The 19112-nt window shown below is 35.3% G+C and overlaps 1 protein-coding gene across 2 annotated transcripts in view; it reads right to left on the bottom strand.

The window, feature by feature from the left end:
* The window catches only part of CNTLN (centlein), a 183985-nt gene that overhangs the window by 34380 nt on the left and 130493 nt on the right, over positions 1 to 19112 (bottom strand). The gene's annotated exons all lie outside the window — the stretch shown is intronic.

Raw genomic sequence — 19112 nt, 5'->3', positions numbered from 1 at the left:
CACAGCACTCCTAATAGAGGCATTCTTTTAAATAACAAAATATTTTAATTCGAATGATAATGAATATTATCCTATGAAAAGTGGAAAATAAATAATCTTCATGCTAGTGTTTAACTTTCACAAATCCATAGTCAGGAGCAGAGGCCTAATGACACTCTGCTCCTGAAGCTGTATCTTTTTAATGTAAAGAAGATTGTAACATCATAGTTCAAAATAAGGAACAATAATACAAAATCATACTGGAAGTATCTCAAAAGAGAAAAAAAATTGAGTGATAAGAAACTGAAGAAGAGAATACAGTTAGAAATGACTAAGTGTGTCTACATGTTTTCTATGTGTGTTTATATATCCACTCTTCCACACCAGACTTATGAGAATCCCACGAATATCCAAATAAATGAAATGCTAGTTACAGACATGTTTATTTTCATTATAAATGACTTCAGAAATTGTGCATATTTTACATTAGCTTAAAAATTATCACCAACACAAGAAAATGCATTATAAAGTTGAAACTCTGATGGTATTTTATACCCAAGTACGTTTATTAAAGCCAATAGGTAGTCTACATGTCTACCTGAGATAAGTACTGTTCTTAGTAAAAAGGTTAATATTCCTGTCTGGCATCATTACTGACAGAGAAATAGAGTTCATGTATACAATAATTGGTTGTTCCATAATCTATTATTCTTACAATTAGCACAATATAGTTAAAAAAGGACAAAATGAAGACTTCTTTAAAAAGCAAAACAAGTAACAGTACAGAAAGATATAGGTTAATTTGTCTAGTATTGTCAATATTTCTACATGCAGAATTTCATGATTCAGTGTTTCTATACTAAATTATTCATAAAAAAAGCAAAAAAAAAAAAACCCTAAACTACCATAGCTAGATCTATATCTGATTAAAATTAGAGATTCCCCTATATCTGCCCAAGATAGAGAGCTACTTACAGAAGTTTCTTAGGATGTTTAAGACTACTGCTGCCAGCAAAATGCATCCAGGTCTAAAATGTTATGATTGCAGTGGCCACATTGCCAAAAATGGCAGCAAACAAATTGAAAAAGAAAGGCGCATAACTGGACAGGTGCCAAAGAAGACACTGCTGTGTTGGCTGTATAATTTACTTAAGTGAGGAAGTAGAAAATGTATGTCATATGTAAATGTATACAAATATTAAATGTGGAAATCAAACCTATTGGAGTAAAGTCAAAGTAGTATGCACAGGACAAACCCCATTAATTTGCAAAACCACACAAAGGCAGGCACGTAACTGCAGTCTGATCAAGGCTTTCATTCTTTTTTAGACACACTAGGTATTCGTGTTTGTGTGTTACCACACACACAAATCCTGAGTGACAGAGTAGAAAGGATTTGCTCCAAGGGAAGAGGTCACTAGGACGAAAGGTAGAATCTTAAACACCAGCTAGACCAGATGTTTGTAAAGGAAGGCTACCGCTGTTCCTCCAAGATGTAGCGGCCTTTGTCTGCTGCACCTCCTCCAGAGTGTTTTGGCTTAACAGATGTTTATAGATTCAATATTTTATTAACACCCATCTATCTTAATCTCCTTGCTCCTGGTATACCCATGAAAGTCTGTTCTGCTATACACAAAGGGATAAGTGATGAAATCTTAATTTCTGTGCAGGAAATACAAAACTCCCAATGATTCAGCAACATGTTTTACCATACTCAGAAACACAGATACAGGCAAGATTCAGTGGATTCATGTAGGAAGCTCCTGGAAAAGTCTACTACTCCCCCATATCACAACTAGTCAGTGAGGAGCTTCAAATACAGATCTACAGTAGACTCACTCTCCTATGCAACTAGAATATACGACACTTCTGCCAGTGGTGACTGCCACCACACTGCTGCCATTGGCACTGCTGCAAATGAAATCACAGGTTAATACAGCATTAGCAGATTAAACAGAATGTATTTCTGTGCAAGATACACAGAAATGCAGAACAGGATGTAAATCAGGCATTCTTGAAATCCTCATGAAGCAACGACAACCTTATACTATTCATTTTGTAATCCAACTAAAACCAGTATAAACATCACTAGATGTGTTAAGATTACACTTAGTAATTTTCTCATCCTAGAACTCTGGCTCACAAACAGTGCAATATGTGTAAGGATATTTCTCTAAAAGACTTGAATACATTGACTTCCTTTTTCTTTTCTCTAAAAAAACTTGCAACAGTAGGCCATAAAATACAATTGCTATGCTGCAGAGCTCGTATAGCAAGTTCCATTTTAAAATCCAACACTGCTTTTAAAACAAGAACACTCTTCTTCCACAGCTTTAGATCATTCATGAAAAATATGTAAGATAAGCAGTACTTTTTGAAAACACAAACTATGAAACACCTTTTCAAAGCATACTAGCAGGTATTGAGGTACTTAACAATCCTCCATTTATAGCCAGTCCCACTAATCTTGACCCCGTTTCATTCTCTTGAATCAAAACCTAATTCCGCCTGATGAGTCACAGAAAACAAAGCTAAAATAAATAAAAATGGTATGCAGCTATTTGAAAATATGAAAATATATGTACAAATTCTAGACTAGAAAGCCAACAGTGCTGCATACTTAACGTGATGATACACAGAAAAGGCTAATAACTCCAAATTGCTAGTGAAAGTTTTCTTCATATGCATGCTGATTACTTAGCATTCCAGACATGCATAGAAAATATGAAACAGAAGACTTTGCTGATTTAATACTCTGTTCCTAAATCGAAACAAACATCCAAAAAATGCAAGAAAAAGTTTTAAAATGTAAATGTTATTTGCCACTTATTTTTCTGAAATTTTAGTAAAATATACTGCATCACTCAGTTATTAATTTTATTTCAGCCAAATGTAGTTTTCAGCATCTGACTGTGTTTCACAAAATGTCAAGTAAATGAAGGTAATATAGAGGACTTTTTGTCAGTGCTTTAGGTAGTTGTTAGACTTCAGTAGCCTTTAGAGACCATTAAGTATCCTTTGGCTAATTGGCCAATGGTAGATTAATCCTCTTTTTATTCTAGCAGCACTATTTTAACACCCTTTGCACTCTGTCAGTGTAGTATCTGAATGACAAAATAATATTGTGCATGAATAATAAGCAGAAAAGTTAAATTAACATTTCATGTTTCACATGTCATACCTTTGTGTCAGCGGAAAAAAACCCTCTTTTAAAGCCACTGACATTCAACTTCTTTAAACAATCTCATGTTGACATCTTATTGAGGTGAATCTTCCTAATTACTGCTAATTGCCTATCAAGAAAAAAAAAAAACCTTCCTTGAAGTGCAATTGTCTAGTATAGATGAACATAGCTCCAGTGTGCATAGTAAAGACAGGCATGGCACTCGAGGTGTGCTACATTATTATGAGGTCATACTAAATATGGTTTGCAATGAACAAAGCAGCTTTTAAGAATGTTTAAGGCACTGAAAATGTCAATCTCTCATGAAGTGTTTAAATTAGTTCCCAGCAGAGAAATACAGATATCAGCATGCAGATAAGAGGCATATTTCTCTTCTCAGGTATTTTAGTAAAGAAAAAAGTTGTCCTCTTGATAATGTCATTGTCACACAAGCAGGGTTCAACAGATTGATGAAAGTAAAGTGGCCATTTCACATATACCAAATATAAACTCAGCTATTCTTGGGAATATAGGTGTTTTCACCACCAAATGAAAGCCCTTATCAAAGACTGAATCTCTTTCCAATCATGCACTAGAACTGACAAATCACAGAGAGTAAGCATTGTTTCTAAAGAGCTATTAACTGTACAAAATGTCATAAACAAATGGTTTACTTGTAATTTTAAAGCAGGTATTTTGTATCCAAATGGTGTATGTAAGTATTTTAAAAATTATTTTATAACTTTAAAAAACTTAGTATTACCACATTTGACCTGGTTAAGGCATTTGATGAAATGAAAAAAATAATAATTGAAACTAGTGCAGATAGATTCATTTTATTTTCTTTGTTTCTTTTTGTGAATGATAAATCAAGACCAGAGCATATACATTTATTCCAGAGAAACACACAAACATGTTTCTATTAACAGATCAGAGTAATACAATCATCTGCTGTAATAAACAACAGAGAGTCCTGAGTACAGATCTGCATCATGAATATCTAACGAATTTCTCATATTATGGAAAATAAGTAAAATTTATCTTCCAGAAAACAATTTACACAACGAAAATGCTTCTGAAAAATACAATCTGTATAATGATAACAGCAGTTCAAACTTAAAGGTTTTGACCTGAAGCAACTCAATGCGTTCTCTATCAGTTTCATTTTACATCTCTCTGTGAGTAAATACTGCTGTATCCTATGCTTAATTTTTATATTCATTAAGAACTACATCTTGCTTTCAGGTTAAAGCAGATGCAGTACTCCTTATCTCCTTCCAAATATAATAACTTTTAGCTATGTATGCAATACTACTTATGGACATTTTTTCATTATATCAATTTGATGATCCCAACCACTTAATTTTTTAGGAATTCATATTGAAATGTGAAGATGCACACTGGTAGAATATGTTACAATTGCGTAGGACCTTGCCTAAAGTCTTTTAACTGTTCCACATAAAGAATTACAGAGCTTAAAAAATATATACCTTTCCTGTTAAAGAAAAATATTTGTGATTGAAATATTTTCTACACCATGTTCTATAATCTAAGTTTATCTTACTAGAACTACTTCTATGTAGACACAACATCGCATATTAAATTTTTGGTCCAGCTGTGTTCCAAATCTAAATATAACATGAAATACTTGACCACCATTTCAACAGTAGAGTAAGTAGTGAAGCTGAAGTGGCTGAAGGAGTTACTAGTTAAACAAATAAAGTCATTACACAAACAAAGTCATTACACAAACAAAGTCATTACTAGTTAAACAAATACAAGTTAACTTGGATATTCCAACAATTAGGAATTGGTATTTACAACCCAAGATTTCCATTTGATGCATAAATGCTGCTGCAAAATTTCCACAGCTTTGTAGTGACTAGAAAATAAGACATGGAATCCATGCAAACTTTTATAGTTAGGACCAGGTTTTACTGCAAGATATTTTGGAGGGTTACAGAGTATTTATCTGATTTTCACCAAACATGACAGTTGGGGCAAACTCATAAAGCTAAAAATTTGAATTTTTCATCTAGGGTCAAGGATAGTGCTTGCCATATTCCCCCTGCTTAATCTTAATACAAGCACTGCAAATGAACTACTTGCATGAGAGCCAGTCAGGGAATTTCACAATCCCTACAACTCATTACGAATTTAACAGCAGCAATACTAAGTATTCATATGTTTCAGATAACACATACAAATATGCTGCACTAAAACTCATTGGGGGAAAAAATTAATAATGCTTCCATCTGTTTTCCGTATAGCTCACATAAAATAGAGAGAAACCAAAATTAAAATGCTATTTTAAAGACTGTTTTTAAACTTTCTTTTTATTTATGTGCTTATTTCCAAAAGCATACAGCTTTGTCTCTTTAAAAGCTAGAATTATTTTAAAAGAAAATTTAACCAAGAAAGAAACAAAACAGTTGAAAGAATGGTGAAATATTAATTTAACCTATCCCCATTTCCATCTGTTTTAGAAAGTGAACCATTTTCTACTGAAATACTTCTGCATCTGAAATATAAGAGGGAGGGAGTCCTGTGCTTGTAGGGAAAACTGCTCCATCTCCCATACTCTGGCCTTATCCTATGCATTAAAGGTTTTAAATGGTTAAAGACTATTTTCTGCCAACTTACAGAAAACGTTTCTGGAAGGTTGAGGATATGATATGGATATTTTGAGACAAAAATTACTTAAAATAAGTGCATAAATGAGCTATTCTCCAAGGTAGGTTGCAGTATTCGAGAAAAAAAAAATCAAAAAAAAAAAACCAACAAAAAAACCCTGAAGATATAAAGATAGCTGCAGATTTAAATTTATGCAATTATTTAAACATGCCATTTATAACTGCATCAGCAATCAATAAAAGATTAGTAAATGTCTTTGGAAGCTTTTTTGATTATTTTTCTTTCAAACAGTCAATTATGTAAAAGCAAAGCATTTTACATGTAGTTTCAATTAAGAAATTTATTTACTGGAAATATTCAGTGTTCTTCAGGTCAATAACACAGATACACAATGAACAGATGCAAAAAAAAAAAATCTGAAACTTTTCTAGTAATATAAAGGTAATACTGTATAAACATTAATGTATAGCATGTTGGTTTTCCACTCAAGAAAAGAAAAGCATATTGCTAGGCATTTCTAAGGAGTATGAGGAAGCTGGTGCTACACATTATGGGGGAGATGCGAGGGCAAGGGGTATTATTCAAAATCATGAATTGCCTTAAAAATTACTTCTAAATGTATTGCATTTGAATTAAAGTGGTAATTTGTCCCTGGTTTCTTCTAAATGAACCCCAACAGTGTTATCTTTAATTTGTAATTTATGTTATCATTGGAATGCCTGCTAAAACTACAGGCACAAATGAACAGTTTAAGGTAAAGTGTTCCTTACATCACATATTAAATAGCTGAAGAGACCACCATAAGAAGAAGCCATGTTTTCAGGATAATAGGTAAAATGAAATATGCTTTTCCTTTATCGTGATTATGATAAATGTTATGACTCATTTGGGCAATTATTTCTTTTCAAATAAATGAACAATTTAAAGACAATATTGCAACTGTGCCTTTGATTCAAGGTCCCAGCTTGAAGCAGATCTACAGCTGCCATTTCTGTGTATTTGCCTCATTTTGCTATGGTTGCTTCACTGAAATAAAAGCATAGAAGTCTCCTCACATCACAGTGTGAAGCACACAGAGCATCACTGTTCCTCTGAATCTCTGAATGAACAGAAAACTACGTACAAGCAGACCAGTCTAGCCATCAAACAGCAGTACCTATGAATCTCATGAGACATTTCATGGCTTGTGATACTGTATGACTATGCAGTCCCATTTACTGAGAAACTGAAGAAGTTCTTGTCGTATTAAGTATCAAAGATATCCGGAGCAATACAAAACAAACCTGAACACAATACTCACAATCTCAACAGTCCGTGATTACCTCATTACTGCCAATGTAATTACTGTCAGCTGTCACTGCCAATGACACTTAAGCAGAACATATTAGATGGTGCAGAGCATTAGCAAGGACTAACATTCTTCTATCTTCTCTAACAGTGGGTGTAGGAGCTGCAGGCAGTTCAAGCACACAAATGTGGCTTCAAAAGCTCAAAAATTCTTCCCTTCAGGCTAAAAGTGGGTTATTAGTATCTAACTTCTATAGAGATCCCAAAGAATACTTACTCTGAGCCAGTATTCATTGTCTGCAACAACTAGGGTCCAAAACAATCACAAAGAAACAATACTGTAGAAAAGCAATCAGGCATATAACCCCAGATATCTTTTTTTTTTTTTTTTTTTTTCCCTGTTTCAAAAGTCATCTTAGTTGTAACACTTTCATTTTCTACTGGTGTTGAAGATGTCTTAGTTCCCTGCTCCTACTCTGCTACTCCCAGAAAGATGAAAAAATATCAAACACATCCTGCATCTTCCTTGGTATAGTTAAAAGAGAACCTGTGCTCTTCTGGTTTGCACTTTTGGCTATGAATATGTCTTTGAAGTGAAATGGAGGAGGAGCTGACCATAAGCTTTTTCCACAAAGCATTAAACTAAACAAAGAAAACTCAGTGTGCAATAACTAGAAAGTCAAACACATAACACTGATGCTTTGCAGAAGACCTGACAATGAGTAAAGAATAACATTCTTAAGTCTGGAGGAGCTCAAAAGAACTCGAGGACCTGGAATTCATAGAATCATAGAATGGCTTGTGCCAAAATGGATCTTAAAGATTTGGTTCCAACCCCGTGACACTACTCAAACTCTTCAATACCTAAAAAATATTTTGTCAGCCGTAGGTACTTTGACAAGAGGACAAAAAAGTACTACAACAAGAAGAATGATGTGATAAATACATCAAATACAGCAGTTGCGCATGGTAGTGCAAACAGACTATTCCTGAAGTTTCTAGCCTATCTACTAAGATTCCATAACAACCTTATGCAGTTCTTCAGGTCCCTCAAATTGAGTGCATTTGCCTTATATCTAAATCCTTCTTGAAAAATCGAATCTATTTCTTTATGCCTTACCTTGAAAGAGATAGAAGCACAAACAGACCATCAGCCTTTCAAAATCAAGTAATCTTTTACACGTTGGAAGGTGTCATTTATAAATTTTATTAAATATTTTCCTTGAATTTCTTCTCACAGGTGACATCTGTAACACTTCTCAGAATTCTTGTTCATTTCTTCCAAAACATATGTTTTATGTTTCGTACCCCAAGCAAGAATCAGTGTCTCACAGAGAACCTTGTAAGTACTCAGTAGCAAAATAAGTGTCCTCTGTGAAATTTTATGTGAAAAAAATAATGCCCGACAAGACATAAATCCTTCTACAATGATTGATAAGTGGATTTTACAGGCAGGTGGCCTTCGTGCCATGAAATATCATCTACATATTCCTCAGAAAAGTAACTTACTTGTATTTGGCAGCCTGTGGACTTCTGCAACACACTCACTCAAATCCACATACAAATCTAAAGCAACCAAACCAAAAACAAAGCAAAACAAAAACCCTGCAATTTTGGCATCTTCCACCACTCATGAATTTCCAACTCACAAATTTGTCAGTCGTTTGAGAAAGCTACATTCATTATGCATATAAAATAGCAACTGTTTTTTTTAAATTGAAAGTTCTAGAAAATTATCTAAACATTCTAATGTTTAAAGTTGAAAATGGGTGGCAAGTATAACAGTTCTTTTTTTCCTTTTTGGATAAGTTTCAAATTAATGTTGCAATAACTAATCTGTAAACAGAAAACAGAAAATCTTTTTGTGTGCCTTTCTTTCTTTTTTTTTTTCAAATGTCATTAGTGAGAAGGTACAACATCCAGTTTGCAGTTTACAGGGAATGTGTAGCTGAAACAGTATTTAAAAAAATCTCCAAAAGTCAGTCACATTTGAGTCTTTACACACAGGCACATGGAAGCCTGCTTTTTTATTATTTACAGTAATTTTTGTTATTTTCTATGACAGATGCTTTTGCTACTAACAAAAATGGTGAGCCTTGTTCAATTACTATTTATAAGGGGACAAAACCTGCAAATATCAGTATTTTGTCAGAAACGGTCATATTCTTTGTGATAATTCTTGCTTCCTGACATCTTAATGTCAAACATGCACTATTACATCCCTAACTGCAAACTGATGCAAGAAAAATTAAATAATTTAGAGAATATAATCAGAGTATCAGGTGTATCAGAGTTTTCTAGTAGGAAGCATATAGGAAATGTTTCTTTTCTTTTTTTTTTTTTTTTTTTTTTTCCAAACAGAAAGAAAGTATTGATTTGCAATATTTAGATCACTTTTACTAACTTACCTAAACACATCAGAATGACTATATTGTACAGGATGTTCATAGTGATAATCATAGTTTTTCAACATCTGATATAAAACACAGACATTGTTTTAACAAATATCACTTTGCCTGACCTAGAAGATAGGATGAAGGAGTAAGAGAGTCACGTCCAATTCCTCATAGATTCTCAGCTCAGATCCCTGTTTTTGCACAGTTTACCTTATGAACATGATCCGAGTGACATTTCACAAATTCCTGGATAAATGTTGCTACACTCTGCCAGCAGAGAGACAGGCTGTGTCATGCACAGATCAATAATAGCACTGTGTTTCATCAGTCTCAAAATCAAAAGTGCTTCATCTGGCAAAAGCCATGGCCCTTGAGGATCTGACATATATAAACTGAATACTCTACACGAGATGTCTACTACAAAAGCTGCCAGTGTAAAGACAAGTCAGTGAGTATATGTAAATAAGAAAATACATATTTGTACATATAAAGAAGTTTTAAACACATTTTTTATGAAAAGTAAGTACAAATATCACAAAGAAGCTGCTGAATAATGTAAATGAGACTTTGAAATTTCAAAAGAAAATTTTTTTCTTTTTGAGAGAAGAACAGCCAGGACTGCCCAATAGTCATATCCTTTTTAGGGATTTACAATAAGATGTAAAACACCTTTTGAAATGTATACAGTAGTGTGTACTATAGTGTAGTACAAGAAATATACCCTATAGTTAAGTTATAGATTTCTCACATAAATTATCTTCATTAAATTAAAAAAAAAAAAAAAAAGACAACTTTTACAACTTTTACTTCTTCTGCAAGGAATGTACTCAAACTAGAGTAAATATGTTTCCTGCAGTTTCAAGCCTCAATACAGACAGGAAATAAAACAACTGTATGCTTCCTACTATTTAGTGTTCCTCATGATTATCTTAACCTCATTTGCCAGTAAGACAGCTTGCAAAATTTACAGCTTTAAGTAAGTGCAGCACTTGTATATTTTTAACAAATTACTCTATTATTATGCCTTTCCCTTGCTTGTTTCTCATAGTAAACTTAGTTTCATTTTCTTCTTTTCTGCCAAAGCATCTACTTCTCACAAAACAGAGTTTGAAAAATAAGTCTTTTGGAAGCCAAGCAGGAAGCAAAGATGGGTCATTCAAAACTGTTAATTTATGTCCCCAATTAGAATGAAAAGTTTTCTCCTTAGTAGTCATCCACTAAGTGGGTCATCTTGTCATAGAATGAAATCAGGTTTGTCAGACAGGATCTACCATTCGTAAACCCATGCTGGCTGGGCCTGATCCCCTGGTTGACCCTTAATTGGTCCGTGATGGTTCCCGAGATTATTTGTTCCATAACCTTCCCGAGCACCGAGGTGAGACTGATAGGCCTGTAGCTACCAGGATTATCTTTCTGGCCCTTTTTGAAGATGGGGGTCACATTTGCCAGTTTCCAATCCACCGGGACATCCCCGGTTAGCCAGGACTGCCGAAAAATGACAGACAGTGACTTGGCAATCGCATCTGCCAACTCCCTTATTCAGTCAATCTACAAGGCTGTACCAGAACCCATATAAGCTTAAATGATGAATGCACTGCATCAGAAAAACAATTTTTACTTATCTCTTTATTTCTTTTGCTAAAGACTTTTTTTTTAGATTTTATAATATTTTCCTATTGTACATACCCACTATATCCTCTTTCTCAAGCACAGGAATGCTTACCTCTAATAATGGACATACTGGTTTATACAAGTGAGGAGAAAGAAACCCTTTTCTCTTGATGCCACTGAACCACTTTATTCACAGCTGAAACACATATGTGTAGGGAGGATGAGATACTTTCTTCATACTGTTGAAGTTGGCCAGATAATTCATCCAGCATTTGTTCCTCTCTATTTTTCCAGGTCATTATTGCCAGTCAGTTGGCATATTATGGTGATGAACTCTGTACAAATGCCTGCCCAATGGATTCTTTGCACTTGATGCTGTCTGGATTTTGGAATAACCGATCACTGTTCAGGTCAATGTTATACACCACCTCCAGCAGAGCAAACTTCCTCAGATACTGGATACCTCTCTCCTTGATGGTTCAGTTACCTGGCTGACATGTAATACCATCCCTGTAGGAATGACCTTCCTACAGCTGACAGGAGTCTTGCCCAGAGGGCAGAGGTTTATTTTTTTTTGCAATTGCTTTGTGAATGCTCCATTCCCTAGAGAGGAATCCCAACTGCCTGACTTCCATGCCCACTAATATAGCTTACTGGCTCTATTATCCCAGAATCGAAGCAGCCAGATGACAATGTTCAACGACAGTTGAAGTCGTTCCATATACCTCATAGCTTGGCCAAGGACAAGCATCAGGTGGTTACTGGCTCATTTATAACCTCTGACTCTTCCTCTAATTCTTGTGATGGCTTTGGTATGGAGTAGACTTCCTCATCTTCTCTCAGAGGCTGGGTTAGATTCAGAGGCATTTTCTTCCTTTTGAGGGTGCAGAACGGTCTTGAATAGTGCTTGATAGATGCAGGCCAGACTCCGTACAGTGCAGCAAACTCTTGGAAACTGCCTGTATTAGGGCATATCTTTTAAAACATTCTGTCAGCTTTTTAGGAGTCTGTGCTTGTCCAGGAGTGAGTTCCAGACATTTCAAAGGCGATAATCATGATACATACTTGCCAATATCCTCTCACCTGTCTTGCCACCCACAACTCTCCGACTCAGGATAGATCTCTCAGTTGTATTTCTGAATAGTTTTTCAACAATAAATAAAACTGGAAACATATGCAGAAGACAAAGCAATAAGATCATTCCAGTTTGACTATACCAGGTATATGAGTGTACTTCTTAAGAATTTCTAAAGTAAGGATCCTAAAGTGCAAGAATGATGGCACTACTGAGTACAGATACCAAACTAAATCCATGATCAGTATAACGTGAGCACATGCAAACTCATACACATGTGCAACAGGGAGAGAGAAATAATAATATTGATAATTATATGTGTGTGAATATATACATATATATATATATACACACACACACAAAACAAGTGATGCACAATGCAAATGCTCACCACTCTCTGACATCCAGACAGTCCCCAAGCAGCAGATGGCCCCTGTGGCCAACTCCTCCAGTTTATAGTTCAGCATGACACCACATGGTATGGAATATCCCTTTGGCTGGTTTAGGTCAGCTGTCCATGTTCTGTCCCCTTTCAGGTCTTTGTGCCCCCACAGCCCCCTCACAGGTGGGGTAGTACAAGAAGCTGAAATGTGCTTGGCTTTACTGCTGCAGCACTACTCATCAAAAACAAAACCATGTTATTATCACTGTTTTTTTGCCTAAAGCCAAAGCATAGCATCTCACCAGACACTGAAGAGAATCAGCTCTGTCCCAGCTGAAACAAGGACATACTTCTCCATCAATCAGACCCTTATAAAACACTGCTTTGTTTTTATTGTCCATGTTTACATCCCTGCAATTAAATGCATCCTGTGTTTCAGCACAAAATTTCTGTTGTGCTCTATGAAGTACATGTACTTCTCCCATCAGTTCTTCAAATAACTAACTGTTAAGTTAAAAACATACCTTAATTTCTACAGTTTTCAGGAACTCAGCTTATATCATTAAACATATCCTCTCTCTGTGTGTCTCAATCATTCTCATGCTTGTTACAGAACAGACTTATTTTCTTTCCTGTAGGCTTCCTACTGCTAAATTCAAGCAGCTGTTTTCACTCCAGTTCTTTAGATTAATTGTCCAATACTACTGCAGTTCTCTGACAGATAAATATTCTGTACTTTACATTATTTCTTAATTATAATAATCTTCACAATATGCTTACATTTCAAAACTTCTTGAATTCATTACATTTCCTCAAATTTCATGTAGAAGCAACAAATTTTTGAATAAGGGGAAAACAGTGGAAGATATGTAGTGGCATAGAGATTTGAAGTCAATCTCTTAAAAAGGTGAGTTCTATGATAATTTTTGTTGTACATGTTTTCTTATGGTCATTTTCTGTTATGTAAAAATCATAAACCTTAGATTCAATATGATTCTATCTTTTTTCAGTCTTGTGTCTTGAATCTTTTCTCAGGATTCCCTTGCTAGATTAAAGAATCAAAAGACAATTTTTTTTCTCAGATGTTGTAACTTGAGTTACCATTTAATCTCCTCTTTGATAACCTCTAATTGCTCCCTGGGATTGTATGTTTTCCAATCCTTCTGGAAAGTCTTCTTCAGATGGTCTTCTGTCAGTTCCACAAACTTGGATTCTAGATATACTTGCAAGCCCACCCAAGAAGTTTGGCAAAGAATGGCTTGAAAGCTGCCCTGAGGAGTAGGACTTGGGGGTGTTCGTTAATGAAAGACTCAACAAGAGCTGACAATGTGCAGTTGCAGCCCAGAAAGCCAACCATATCCTTGGTTGTATTAAAAGAAGTGTGACCAGCAGGTTGAGGGAGGTGATCCTGGCCATCTATTCTGCCCTTGTGAGACGCTACCCAGAGTACTGCGTCCAGTTCTGATGCCCCCAGCACAAGAAGGACATTGAGCTCCTGGATCAGGTTCAGAGGAGGACCACGAAGTTGATCAGAGGGCTGGAACACCTCCCATATGAGGACAGGCTGAGAGAGTTGGGGCTCTAACCCTGGAGAAAACAAGGCTTCGGGATGACTTTACAGAGGCCTTCCAGTACCTGAAGGGGGCCACGGGAAAGTTGGGGAGGGATTTTTTATAAGTTTTATATTTTTTATGTAGTGAGAGGATGAGGGAAAATGGCTTTATTCTGGAAGAAAATAGATTTAGAACAGAATACTAGGAAGACATTTGCTGTAAGGGCAGTGAGACACTGGAACAGGTTGCCCACAGAGGCTGTGGATGCCCCCTCCCTGGAAGCATTAAAGGCCAGATTGGATGGGGCTTTGAGCAACCTGGTCTAGAGGTAGGTGTTCCTGCCTATAGAGGAGGACTGGAACTAAACAATTTTAAAGGTCTCTTCCAATCCAAACCATTGTGCAGTTCTGTGATTCTATGATATTAGAGTCAGATAGAATACTCTATGAGCAAATCATTTCAAAGCCAAAGGAAATGTATTCTCTTTGCTCCTTTCATACGATCTCTATATATTCAAGGTGTATATATACCAGAAAATGTGTTATTGTTTTTCATAGTGGCACTGGGATTTCATGCTAAACTTATTTCCTACTAGGACTATCATTTTTCTTTAGAGTCACTGGTTCCAAGGAGAAAGCCACTCTGCTTGCTCAGCTTGAGCAATGTATTGGTTTTCATTATTATGTAATGATTTCTTATTAAAAATTTTGTGTGGTCATAATGATATATACTTTTCAGGCAGTGTCTGGTGGATGATCGAAATTTTAGAGCTGCTATCAGTGACTCAAGATATCCTCTGCACTTGCTTGGATTTTTCACATTGTCACACATTACAAAAAATGATTGAAAGATTTTACTTCTAGAACAGGGAGCAAACAGACTGTCATAAATATTATAGTATATCCAAGAGGAATGGATGCATAAGGTGTAAACCATTATCTCAGGGAAAAAAAATAATGTTATCATTCATGTGAGGGATCAACTGAAAAATTAATTTCATGGTATGTGAGATTCCGAACCAAAGAAAATGATTAAGTACTAACTATACGTGCCAATTTAACCTTAAGATATGAACTGATATGAACATTAAGTCTGTGCTCCTTTCCACATTAAGTCTACGCTGTGTACCTTGTGATAGTATTTAACTTCAATCCATATCCTATATGAAAAATGGTTAAGACCACTAAAGAATATTAATTACTTTGGCAGAGGGACACACAGTACAAATGGATATGCTTGTAAGATTTTTATTTACTTTCAGTTCCTACAGCCATTTTCATAATTCCACGGTCATTCTCCCTCAACTTGTTAGGAAATCCACCTTTTCATAACAGGAATAAAACTGTATCTTCATCATTCATATTACATACATTTACTCTTGCTAACCATACTGAGCACTCTACTTTACCAACCTTATGCTCCCTGTCTGCCCAGCGACAGAAATTTATTTAATCGATTATGTCAGGAACAAAGGAATAGGAAGCAAGGAAAGAGGATGTATTAGGAGAACAGAGGATAATCAACTTGTCATTTAATATTCACAATATAAAGAACTGCAGAAGTATTCTCCCAAATTCTTATGACTCCTGAAAATTTTTCATAAGAATACAATCAGGAAAATGTTTACCTAGCCCAGAAATGAGAGAAAGGATCAATTATTAGGTAGAAATCTCTCATTAAACAAGCAACTATATATATATATATACAGATTCAGATTTCCATGGTTGCATATATGGCTGATAGAAACCAAGTCATCTATCTCTTGCCTTTTAGTAGCACCTATAGAACAGTCTACAGTATCAGAATACTATACATGCAATATTTTAAAAAAATGCAGCTTATCCTTTAAAGTAATTCTTATTCTGTAATTTCAAAATGCAATGGAACACTGAGGGACAAGTGAGATCATACCCTGAGTGTGGTGGTCAATGGCTCAAAGTTCAGATGGAAATCAGTGACAACTGGTTTCTCTTAGGAGTCTGTATTGGGACCAATGTTCTTCAATGTCTTCATCAATGACATCAACAGTGGAATTGAATATACTCTCAGCAAGTTTAAGGATGGCCCCAAGCTGTGGGATGAGGTCAACACACTTGAGGGACAGGACGCCATTCATAGAGACCTATTCAGGCTGAGTAGTGAGGCCACAAGAATCTCACAAGGATCAGCAAGTCCAAATGCAAGGTCTCACACTTGGGTCATGGCAATCTGCACCATCAATACCAAATAGGGAACAAAAGGATTGAACACAGCCTTGCCAAAAAGAATCTGGGAGTACTGGTGGATGCCAAGCTGGACATGAGCCAGGAATGTGCCCTTGCAGTCCAGAAAGCCAACCATATTCTGGACAGCACCAAAAGAAGTGCAGTTAGCAGGTCAAGGGAGGTGATCCTGCCCCTCCGCTCTGCACTGGTGAGACCTTCACCAGAATACTGCATATAGATATGGAGTCCTCAGCACAGGAGAGATGTGGAGCTGTTAGAGTGCACCCAGAGGAGGGCAAAAGAAATGATTCAAGGAATGAAACACCTCCCCTATGAGGAGAGACTGAGAGAGCTGGGGCTGTTCAGCTTGGAAAAGAGAAGGCTCTGGGGAGACCTGAGAGCAGCCTTTCAGTATCTAAAGGTGGTCCATAAGAACAAAAGGGACAGACTCTTTAGCAGGGTCTGTTGTAATAGGACAAGTGCAAATGGTTTCACACTAAAAGAAAGGAGATTTAAACTGGACATATGGAAGAAGTCTCTACAATAAGGGTGGTGAGGCACTGAAAGAATGTTGATGAAAAATGTGGTGGATCAGCCGTCCCTAGAGACGTTCTATGTCAGACTGGACAGGGATGTAAGCTGATCTACCTGTAGGTGTCCCTGTTCATTGCAGAGTTGGACTAGATGACCCTTAATGGTCCCTTCCAACTGAAAAAGATTCTATGATTCTATGATGTCACCATGGAGAGATTTTGATTCAAGACTAGAGCTGAAAAAAAAATATTTTTACCACAGTATCTATTCCAACTTTGGAGATATTGAAATTTCGTAGAATACTTGGGAAATAACAAGTCATTAAAGTGATTAGTAAGTAAAATTCCTAGTTAATATTGGCAGTTAATAATAATTAATGATTCATGGGGAATCCAGTGAACAAGTCTAACTGGCAACCCAAATTGTTTTTTGAAGTAAAAATAAGAATACTTTTAGGAACACAAAAAGATGAACATCTTACAAAATTATGAAACATTCAAAATAATTTTGATACTAAGTGCTTTATTAGATACATGCTACCTATAAAGCTCAACAGCAAAAGGATGAAAATCCTTTGTATGTCCTAAAACGTACAAACGTGCAAAATTCAGCAAACTGTAGGAATAAGCACTGGGGGGTCTTAACATTTTAGTATTACTTAAAAAAATAACTTAGTAACAAAGGGAGGACAAAAACAAATCTCATGAAATTCTATTCTATTCTAGCTGAACTTTAGTAGGAGTGTTACTCAGGAAAATTTGTGGGTAAAAAAATGCAAATGCAGTTCCATTTTTTTGTCTAATAACAAGATAAACTTCACAAGGGAAGGCTGATCAAATCACATGAAGGTAAAGAAAATTAAGCTACATATATCTTTGAATCAATAAAGTAAAAATTACAATATCTCTTCTAGTGTTTATTCTAATATTCATGAAAGTATATACTAACATATTCTATCAGATATAAATACACTAGATAGGGTAATAGATATGTATACTATCTATCTTTGTAACATGGCAAGAACATGCTAATCCTTGTGATACAGATTTGTTCTTTTATTATGGAAATGATTTTTAGAATTTCTATATGCTATGGTAAATACATAGTGATTTTAAGTAAGTCCTAAGAACTTCTTGTAGTCTCCACTATTTCTTTTTACAGTACATTATTCTAGAATTTACCTATCTCTAAGTTATTTCATTTTGACAGCAATATAACACAACTTTCATAGTTCCAGTTCATGCCAACTGTGCTCTTTAATTTATGAATGAGACACATTTCCTACATGCAATGTACTTCAACTGTTATTCATCAATAATTCAAAGGGTTTATTGTAATTTTTCTTCAGAGATCAATAGAAATGTAAAAGGTATTTTGCTTTAATTTTGTTTTGTAATGAAAGCACAGTTTCGTGATAAATATATTTCAGAGAGTAGTTCTTTAAAGGAACCAACCTGAAAATTCTCCACATTTTCAATGCAACAAATAACAAAAATATTTCTTGGTGTACACACATTTTAAAACTGCAGCCACACTCATGTTTAACATTTGAAAATTTTTCATTTTATTTCTAAGTCAACTTCCCTGATAGAGAAGAACTTTGAGAACTGTTTCATACCAATGGCAATAAGTAGCTTATCAGGGGAAAAGTAATACAGAGAATTCTCCACTCAGTAACTGAAAATTTGAACAAATATATTTAACTAGCCAATCACAGAATCATAGAATCACAGAATATCATGAATTGCAAGGGATCAACAAGGATCATCAAGTTTGCCATTTTTCATTCCCAGCAGAAATTTGGACTAGGAATTGGAAGAAATAAATTCTAGTCTCACAGAATCACAGAGCATTATAAATCTGATATCCTAGCCTGATTTTCAATTTATTAGGCTCAGAAAAACTCTAACAAATCTTAATGTCACTCCTAATTTATTATGTATGTGTCTTCTCTGCGTACTCAATTCTAAGACTTCAAAAACTATGGGTTAGGTCCAGACCTCGAATCTAAATTCTATAAAATTAAAGTCTGACATATATTACAGATATTTTTCTTCTACCTATAGGCAGTGTTGTTTAAATCTGGAACACTCTAGTGAGACGAGAAAAAGTGGCTTTCTCTTAAGAATACATAAATTGGGGTTTGTTTTGAGTTTTGAGCTGCCTTCCATCAGTGAGATTTCTTCTAGACATTCATGCAAAATGATAACAAAAAAACCATAGCATTTTTATCAAAGAAAGTTTAGAGAAGACAGCAGTTTCATACTGGCCCACAGCATTAGATTATATTTACA

The sequence above is a fragment of the Meleagris gallopavo genome, chromosome Z (assembly GCF_905368555.1).
Source record: "Meleagris gallopavo chromosome Z, MGAL_WU_HG_1.1, whole genome shotgun sequence".
NCBI lineage: Eukaryota > Metazoa > Chordata > Aves > Galliformes > Phasianidae > Meleagris > Meleagris gallopavo.
Note: the sequence above shows the minus strand (reverse complement) of the source record. Positions and strands in the feature narration are given on the sequence as shown.